The sequence below is a fragment of the Cebus imitator genome, unplaced genomic scaffold (genome assembly GCF_001604975.1).
Source record: "Cebus imitator isolate Cc_AM_T3 unplaced genomic scaffold, Cebus_imitator-1.0 Scaffold109, whole genome shotgun sequence".
Lineage (NCBI taxonomy): Eukaryota > Metazoa > Chordata > Mammalia > Primates > Cebidae > Cebus > Cebus imitator.
In genome coordinates, this window is record NW_016107424.1 from 3929280 (window position 1) to 3939316 (window position 10037).

Here is a 10037-nt window from a genome sequence, read left to right on the forward strand (position 1 = left end):
TTTCAAAAATATTTCCGTAGCAAACAGCCTTGAAAGGTCGCAATGGTGTCTCCTTCAGAGCAAAGGGCAAGCATACTGACTGCCTATGATACAATATTGGCGATCCCTAAGCTCAGAGGTCCTCTCCGTCATGCAGCCTATTACATGTGCAGGCATCTTCCAGCCCTATTCATATCACCCTATGGGCACTGAGGCCCAGGAATCAGTGCAAAAATGCTAATACTCTGGCTGCTAGTATTTCTGCAAGTAATAAACTACCATCCATCTCTAGCCCAAGAGTCTCATATCTGCCAGATTTATGAAACAGTCATAAGTTAACTTATCAGTTTGTAGGTAGGGTAAGCTCTCAGATCCTTCACAGTTCTTGACACCTTACTCTCTCTAGAATCTTACAGAAACCTGAGAGACTTACATGGTATCCAGAAAGTAGAGATAGGTTTCCAGTTTTCCATCCCTCTGATGACAGCTGGTTTTTTACAGCCCAGGCTCACTTTGTTCATAGAGGACATTGACCTCAGTGGTCTTGTGTCAAAATAGATAATGAAATCTTTGCCTTGACTGGCAAACTCTGTGCTTAAGATCTAGCTTTCCATATTTCCATTCCCCTCTGAAGCTCTGCCACTATATGGGAACAGAGAACAGCTAACCACTACTCCAAAATCTGGTGAGTCTTGGAGGATCCCATCTCTCTCCTGTTATTCCTTCTTTTACCTGTCCTCTTACATCTCTGTCCTGAGAGCAAGGCCACTTTTATATAATCATCTCAACAAGTTAAGGCTTTCACCAAAGACAAGAAGAGAAGTTCCCTTCTGGTCCAAGCTTTCCCTGAGGCAGGTGGACCCAAAAGTGGCCCCCTGCACAGGAAAGACAAAATGGGTCATAGCTCAACAAATTATCTGCCACAGCAGCAAGCACTCGGTGTAATTAACTGTGGCTAACTTTTGTTTACCCATGGCATCTCTTTATCTTTTATCACGTCTTTGGCTTTAGTTATAAGTAGGAAATATTTCCCTTGGTCTCTCCCTCAATTACATCGAGCTTGTGGTTAGGAAACTATCTCAGCTCTCTTTCTTCTGGTCCATCAAATTAAGAAGAACATTAACTGAAGTACCACAAACACAAAAAATACGTAAAATAATAATGATGATGATATAACAATGAACACCCTATGTATATTTCTGCTTCCTGCCTGGCTGCCCCAGCAAAGAGGTGTGTGGAAAAAATGAAGAGAAATAAAGTGAAACCAAGTCTGCTTCGAAAGGATTCTTGGCAGCCTTCGGATTTTGCCTTATTTGCAACCAGTTATGTCAATGCTAGTGTCCTTTTAGCCATGGGTTTTATACTGAAATATTTGTGACAGTTAATATAACTAGAGTGGCAAGATTTCCTGTAGGTGCCAACTCTTGTTCTCCCAGTTTTAAATAAATCCTCAATTCCTCTAGCCCCCAAACGGTCCAACGTATGTGTTCACTATTGGCAGTAATGACACTGTCTGCATCTACCTCTGTTGTAAGGCACGGACAATGCATACACCCATGGGGATACAAGCTTGTCTAGTTATGAAGAAATGTGGCCCTACTTATATTTTCAGAAATCTCACATAAATAATTCTGGCCTGCAAAAAAGAAGAAGCAATTATCTGTCTCCTGTTTTATACCCTTTTGGAACCTTGGGGTTGTAAACTCCCTCTTGCACGAGGACAGAATCATGGCTTATCTTGTTCATGTTGTGTCTACTAAGCCTAGAACAGGGCTTTGCCCACAAAAAGTGTTCAATAAATATTTGTTAACCAAATGAATGACCACAAGAATAAATGAATAAATTGCATAAAGAACTAGAAGATTAAAATATCCCTGATTCAGATCCAAAAGTTAAAAATGCTACCATTTTAGGTTTCTGTAGAATCAACCCTTAAATAAATTATTCCCTGTAAGTCTGACACTTAAAAGGGATCAAGAGAAAATATTTTCTTCCCTTATTAATAAGATTTGGTAAATATATAAAAGTATTCACTACTTGGGCCCTGTAAATATTTGAAGGCTTTCCTTCAAGCTTTTAGTTAGTTAGGGAGTTTATGCAGTGTTTCTCAAGTGGGGTTCTCACGGCATATTGTGTTGAATTGTTCCATGCACTGCAGCACATTTAGCACAATTTCTGTCCTCCACCAAATGCTGGAGGTGCTGCCAGTCAGTGTGACCTCCTAGAGCACCCCCACATATTACTCAAGCCTCTTCATAAGAACCTATTCTAAATATTGGTTGAATGAGTGCTATCCAAGGATACTCCCATTTCCTTAAGGAGGGAGTTCAAATCTCATCACATCTGGCCAAGTCCTTCATGGCCTGTCCCCATTGCTGCTGGTAGATTAATGTCCTGTGCTGGCCCCAGCATCACCAATCTTCATGCCATCACATGAGCATACTTTGTCCTTTCACACCCCTGAACCTTCACCTACACTGTTCCTTCTGCCTGGAGTACCCTTCCAATCCCTGCTTTCCACACTCACCTGACTAACCTGTACTTATCTTGCAAGGGCAGCTCAAGAATCTCCTCATCTTGCCAGCATTTTCTGACAATTTCCCCACATCAGCCTCCATTCAGAGGCCTAACATTTATTTGTCTCCTTGTCAGTCTCCCAGACAAACATCGAGCTCTCTGGAAATCAACAGTGTGGCTTCCTCATTTCTGTAGCCCCAGTATTTAACACTGTGTGCACCAGAATATTCAACATACCACCCTGTTAGCATGTAGCATGCACTATACAAATAAAGAATAGTAATCAGAAACACTGTACTGAGAGCAGCCATGTACTGCCCCCATGCTGGCAGCTGGGGGAGCTGTGGTGAGGTGATAAGGCAGACATGAGCCCTTCCGTCATGATGCTTACAGTCTAGATAGAAGGGGAGACATGAAACCGGTAATTTCAACTTCATTGTGAGCAATGAAAGAGGAGGTAGAGAGGGAAGGGAAGGAGAGAGGACAGCTCGGGCCCTGTCATTATAGACCCCCACATGGAAAGAGCAGTGCAAGATGAGTTGGTGTTAGCTAAGGAAGGAAGGGCAAAAGGAGTGTCCCAGGCAGAAGGAGTCGATGGAGGAGTCAAGAGTGACAGACAATGCATTCTCTTTCACAGATTCATTAATTCATTTAGTCAAGTTCTGAAATCCAACTGTCTAGATCAGAATGCAGGGACCACTATTCGGCATCTGCATGACTTTGGGCAAGTAGCCAATCAGCCTCATTCCCCATTCAGTAAAATGGGAATAAAGACCTGAACGCTTGATAGAGTTACTGTTACAGTTAAATAGAAGAATCCATTTAAAGTGCCTAGCACATGGTCTGGTGCTCAGCAAGTGTCCCCTAAATATGATCTCTTATTATTTTCTCTTATTACTTCACAAAGATTAATACACATGGCCACCATGTGCCAGGCACCAAGCTAATCACAGAATAAAGAAGAGTAAGACATTATTTTTGCACTAGAAAGGCAAGAGACACACGTGGGCAAAACGAGGGCAATGCACACACAGAAAACAGTAAAAGATGGCTTAGTTTGCTGCTGTTATTAGAGAGCACAGTAACAATACACAAGTGCAATAAAGTACCCCTAGAGCTATGATGAAAGCTGGAAATTCAGGAGAGAAGACATCTCCTGGTTCTGTCTGATGGATCCTACCGGGCATCTCTGCCCTACCACCAAGTATCTGACCAAGCAGCCTCTCCACCCACTTTCTACTGCCCTGCTGCCATCTGCCACCTGCGACCTCTTCCTTCTCCCCTAAGCCAGCTCCAATGCTGTCAGTGTCAAAGGCCTTATTCCAGGGCCACTTGCTCCACAAAACTCCCCGCCTATTCCAAGCCTCACCAGCCTCCCTCTCACTACTCTGATTAATTGCTAAATGAGAGTGCGCTTGTCTTGTTTGCTGCTCTTTCACAAGTGGGACTAGAAAGATAGATATCCGCTTAAGCAGTGTGTTGCACAATCATAAAATAAGGAAAACAATGGGCCCGTGGGCCCATTCCAAGTAATCAAAGAAACATGTTTGTCATGAAAAATTCATAGATCAAAATTAGCCAACAAATCATGTGGCCTCTTAGAGTCATTTTCTTATAGTTAATTTTCCATACTGTTTGTTAAGAACAGATTTCTCCATAGAGCGGTACATGGAATACGAAAGAAGAAGGCAAGGGGAGGGGAGGGGAAGGAGGGGAGGGGAGGTGAAGGGGGAGGAGAAAGGGAAAGGAAAGATTATTAAGTCAATAACTTCCATGGGTGAAATACAGGAATTTGCTTTTAAAATGGTCCCCAAGTGATAATTATTAAAAAATAAGTTGAGGAAATATTGCTTTGCCCAACTCACTACTGTTACAAACCAAATACCCCAAAACTTAGCAACGTAAAATAACAAGCTTTATTATTCTCACCCTCCTTTTTNTCCTGAGTAGCTGGGATTACAGGCATGTGCCACCATGTCCAGCTGATTTTTTGTATTTTTAGTAGAGACAGGGTTTCACCATGTTGACCAGGATGGTCTCGATCTCTTGACCTCGTGATCCTCCCGCCTCGGCCTCCCAAAGTACTGGGATTACAGGCGTGAGCCACCGTGCCCGGCCGAAAATTCACCTCTCTTTTAGTTCGATACATAGGCATAGCAGGTAGTTGTTTTCTATCAATTATAACACCTATTTGTGCTCACATAACTTCCTGTGATTCAGGATTCAGAGTCATTTCTGTTCCTGACTTCTCACACAATGCTGATAACCAGAATTTGAAAATCTTATAGCAACTTCTTTTTCTTTTTTAGCCCTCACAACATTTTTAAGGTCTCTTCACTTCCTGCTTTCCTTGAGCTTCTGAGGCCCTGTTGTTGAGGGGAGCTAATTATACTATTCTCTAACATGTTCCAAGGCAGCCCACGACCCCAAGTAAGAGAGACAAACCATACCAACAAGGAGAATCAGTCTTTCCCAGAGGAGTTTATTCAGTAACTGAATTTTTTGTTAGGAAAACTGTTACCTTGATAATGCTGTAGTAATTTGTTCACTCTTATGTCCCAGACTTTCACGGTTTGATCAGAACCTGCTGAAGCTATGCATGTACCACTAGGGTTAAAGTCCACAAAATTTGCAAATCTAGGAGGAAAGAATAAGATGACCTAATATTTTAATTTTTTTCTTTCTTTTCTTTTTTTTTTTTTTTTTTTTTGATAGAGTCTCACTCTTGTCACCCAGGCTGGAGTGCAGTGGCGCCATCTCGGCTCACTGCAACCTCCACCTCCCAGGTTCAAATGATTCTCCTGCCTCAGCCTCCTGAGTAGCTGGCAGGCACCCACCACTATGTCTGGCTAATTTCTGTACTTTTAGTAGAGACAAAGTTTCATCATGTTGGTCAGGCTGGTCTCAAATTCCTGACCTCATGATCCGCCCACCTCAGCCTCCCAAAGTGATGGGATTACAGGCATGAGCCACAGCTCTCGGCCTATTCTCACCCTTCTATGGGTTGAAATTTGGATAAGGAAAACAGTATGGCTTGTCTGTGCACCTCAATGCCTGGGTCTTTGCAAAAATGCATAGCGCAGCCATCTGGAGGCTCAACTGGATGTCCATGTTGGCTCACTAACAGCTGGCAGTAAATGCTGCCTGTCAACTCGTCACCTATATGTGCCTCTCCAGCCTGGCAGTCTCATGGCGACAGGATTTCCTTACATGGCAGCTGTTTTATTCCAGAGTGAGCATCCCAAGAGAACTGAATGAAAGCTGCATGGCCTTTTTTGACCAAGTGGCACCACTTCCATTGCATCTAAAGGGCTGAAGCAGTCATACACCCACCTAGATTCAAAGGCAAGGATCACAGACCCCTCCTCTCAATGGGTGGAGTATCAACAAATTTGGGGCCATTTAAACAGTCACATATCTTGTTTTAATCCTTAGTGAGCACCTACAAACTTTCTCTTTCTCTAGGTATTTTTCAATTCTGTAAGATTTTGACAAATACCAGAGCAAAGCTATGGGTTACTGGTTCCTTGGGACCCATCAATAGTCCCAAATTATACCCAAATCCACTTGTGAGAATACACTTCTTTGTACATTTGGCTTCTAATGCCTTCAATTGAGGAGCAACCCTTGTTAATCCTGTCTTTAAATACATTGTCACTAATCCATCCTCTCTTTGGACCTCTTCAGAGAGGTTTAAAAACACTAACAATGTTTTACTCATCTTTTTGGTTCGCATAAAACTAAGGATTAAAATCCTTGTAGTTCACAGGTTATAGATTATGCCTTTTTTCCCAGATATTTCCCATAAAGTATTTAGTCTTATATAAAATATTGTGATCCAAAGTCTAGAAAAGATTAAAGAATGAATTTTCATCCTAATTCATCATGCACATATACAATTATTTTGGCTGGTGTCTGCCTTGTTTATGCATTTTAAAATGTTTTATTCATGTTCCTGTATATAACTGTCCATGCTTATGTCACACAATCCATTCAAATGCCTAAGCATTATAAATACACATATAATTTTTCACTTGGGATTACATAGAAATTAGATTTGTCAGGTTTTTGTGTATTTTAATGATATGACACTAAAATAGTTGAGTCCATAAGTTCAAATTCTGAAGCACATTAATCACTTTGTTACAGTAAAATGCACGGACAGACCCAGTAGAATAATAGCAGTTTGTGTGATTACTCTAGCAAGTTCTATTAGAAATATGTGTATTTGTTCCTGAAAGCCATCTTTATTTCTTTCCCTCCATATAAAATTGGTTCAGAAAAAAAAAAAAGAGACTCAAATCCACATTGGCATTTTTAAGGAATCACACTATCTAACGTGAGACATCTTATCACATTAGTAATCATATTCAGAGAAAACGATTTTTTGGACATGTGAAATTTTCTATTCAGCTCTACAAGTAAATCAGTACACTGCAGCAAACATAACCACACAGGCCCAATCACACACTAATAACCCTTCCATACCACTCCACTAATTTGATACTGCTGCCCATGCTAAATTACCAAGGAGTTTTAAAGAATACCATCTATTTATTTTTGAATACACAGTATATTTTCTTCTAACTACATTCTGATCACATTTCACAGAGGAAAATATATCTGGCCTATCAATGGCATAAAATGGGTATTTCCTCAGGGGTGTGTAAAGTGTATATAAATCTCAGCTTCTGCCTGAGATTTGCAGAGATGCTAATACACAGGTCACTTGTGCGCTGATTTTTCTTTGTGATTTGGGAGCTAAGCTTGCAAGCTCTCTGTAGTGTAATGAGATCATGGGCAGTTTGGATTATATGCATAAAGATTTCACTCTTTTGCAAGTAGTCCCTCTGCCTCTGTACATTATGTTTCTAGATTGCTTTAATGTACCAGCCTCCCATCTACATTTATTTGGAAAAGAATGTAAGCATTATTTTCTTTAGTTTACTCATACTAAGAGAAATAAATTCATATATATGCACACAGTTGTGTGCTATGCCAATAATATTAAATAAATACATTATAGCAGCTCTCTTTTTTAATGGCTCAATTTTTTTCCTTTGATTGCTTTCACCAATAAAAGTGTAGTCTGTGGAAAAGCACCCTTCTGGATAATCCATTGTCTCATTTTAACTCATTTTTATCAGGGAATTCCCCCTGCAGCAATCCCCACTGCCAACCATTAGCTGTGCACATCTGCCCGCAGTAATGACCGATCCTGTGTACATACCTGACTGCCATCTAATTTAGACTTTGCCCATAGGACACTAATGCAGCATCTCCAGGGCCAGCTAAATTCTGGACTGTTGACACATTATGGTTATCACTTCATTTGGTCTTTGGAAGTGAATTAAGAGTGCCTGAGGTCGCAAATAGGTCAAATGCCTATGCCACGGGCCTTCAGCTTACCCATGTCCAGCTTCATGTGTGTTCAGACAAAATGTGTGTCACATCACAGGCCCCATAACTTTATTGCAATCGTGACTCAAATTAAAGATATTTCGATCCAGTCCCTTCCCATATGCAATACAAAATATTATGGGTATGTCCATGTGATCACAAAGAAACATGTATTTCACAACAATAAATAGAAAGGCCATATATTAAAATTTGTTCTACCTGAATTTTATTCCTCTTTGATCTGTTTTCATCTTTAAACATGTTCTGGTTTAAAGAGATCATTTAATTAAAGCAATGGAAATTAGAGCAATTAAAATCTTATAAAACACATTCACAACATTGTCTTTTCTGCTAGATTGTAAGGGACTAAAGGACAGGGGCAGTAGCAGGATGCCATATGTATACTAAGGGGGCTGGACAGTCCTAAGACAAGACCTAGAGGATCCCCTCAACAAGCATATTACTGCAGATGAGGAGAATGGTCAAGAAACCACTGCAATGATCCTGACAAAAACTCGCCATGCCCTGAACTAAACCCGAGGATGTCTCAAGACATATTTTGGAAATAGACACAATAGGATTTGGATATGGAAGACATGCGACTGGGAGTTGAAGCAGACTTAGATCTCGGCTCTGACACGTAAAGATCTTGGAAGCCACCACTCCTAGTCTTAAAACAAGAAAAAGCTAGACAAACTGAAAATCAACAACTTTTGTTGGACCTATCACAGAACTAAGGCAGCAGACCAAACAACAATCCCAAAACCTGGAAAAATGGTTACATCCCAAAGATACAACAACCAAGAACTGTTTACTTAGAGCAGCAGCTGTACTAGCAGGGAAACTGGTAGAAACACCAAAATGGTAACTTCGATGAATTGCTGGAAGCTGAGTGTGAACTAGTGTAAGAGTGAGAAATTCCTGGGGGCCACTGTCTTGCAGGGGCGGGGGGCAGGGGGGCGGTCACACTGTCTTGGACTTTTCCTTTCTGATCCCTTTCAGAAACCCACCAGGTTTTCACAGTGAGGATCTGAGCAAGATCTCCTCCTGTCCCTGGCACAGGGAAGGGAAGAGTAACTGCCGTGAAGCCCACCCAGAGCCTTCTCCAAAACAAAGGCCTATTCTCCAGGGGAAAGACTTCACCTGTGTATAATTCCAAACCCTTATCTCACCTGGAGGAAAGGAATTCTCCTCACTCCGGCTCCCTCCAGCCTTTCCCTCTCACTTAAGATGAAAAAGCAATCCCATAGTCATCAAGGGCTTCAAGGAAATAGATTGGGAAAGCTGCAGCCAGGGATTGACCAAGGACAAGGTAGGAAATGCTATGCCACAGGAGGAGGGATAGAAACACACGTGAAGGCCACAGCCTCAAGACACGAGACCCCAAAATACTGAGACCTAATCAGAAGATTGTAGAATGCTCCCCTTCCTTTCCCCATACCCTACCACCACACCAACAAGCTCCAGTGTAATAACCACCGATTAGAGCTGAAAGAAGTGCAAGACCCAGGCTGTCTCCAAGGAACTGTATAGGGAAGCCTCAAAGCCAAGAGACAGGACAGAAACAAGGACACTAGAGAAAACGGATCCTCTGGCATCTGCAACTAAAATAAACACTAAACACAGCCCAACTCCTTGCCAGATTAACATAAATTCTCCCACTAAAGGCCTATTTACCACACTTCCTATTACCCAATATAATGTGTCCAGCTTTCAACAAAACATTCCAGGGCATGCCAAAGGCAAGAAAAAACACACAGTCTATAGAGAAAAGGCCATCATCAGATTCATACCCAGATATGACACAGATGTTGAAATTATCATACAAGGAATTTATTTCATACAAGAACTCTGTTAAGGGCTCTAAGAGAAAAAGTGGGTAGGCAATATGCAAGATGAGATGGACAATATAAGTAGAGGGATGGAAACTCTAAGAAAGAATCTAAAGGAAATGCTAGAAATCAAAAACACAGTGACAGAAGTGAAGAGTGCCTTTCACTAGCTGACTAGTGGAGAGCTGAGTCTCACTCTCAGGTAGGTGATAGGGCAGATGGTGCTGGCCTTTATCAAGATAGAGAAATATAGGGGGAGGAACCAGTTTAGATCAAAGATGACATTTTCCTTTTTTTTTTTTTTTTTTT

The 10037-nt window shown here is 41.3% G+C and overlaps 1 long non-coding RNA gene across 1 annotated transcript in view; it reads right to left on the minus strand.

Moving 5' to 3' along the window:
* Positions 1-3839: 3839 nt before the first annotated feature.
* The window catches only part of LOC108310935, a 14987-nt gene continuing 8789 nt past the window's right edge, over positions 3840-10037 (minus strand). The window contains exons 3-4 of the long non-coding RNA XR_001827984.1: positions 5012-5133; positions 3840-3849 (exon numbers count right to left, since the gene is read on the minus strand). This is a non-coding gene — a long non-coding RNA (uncharacterized LOC108310935). The remainder of the gene's footprint in view (positions 3850-5011; positions 5134-10037) is intronic.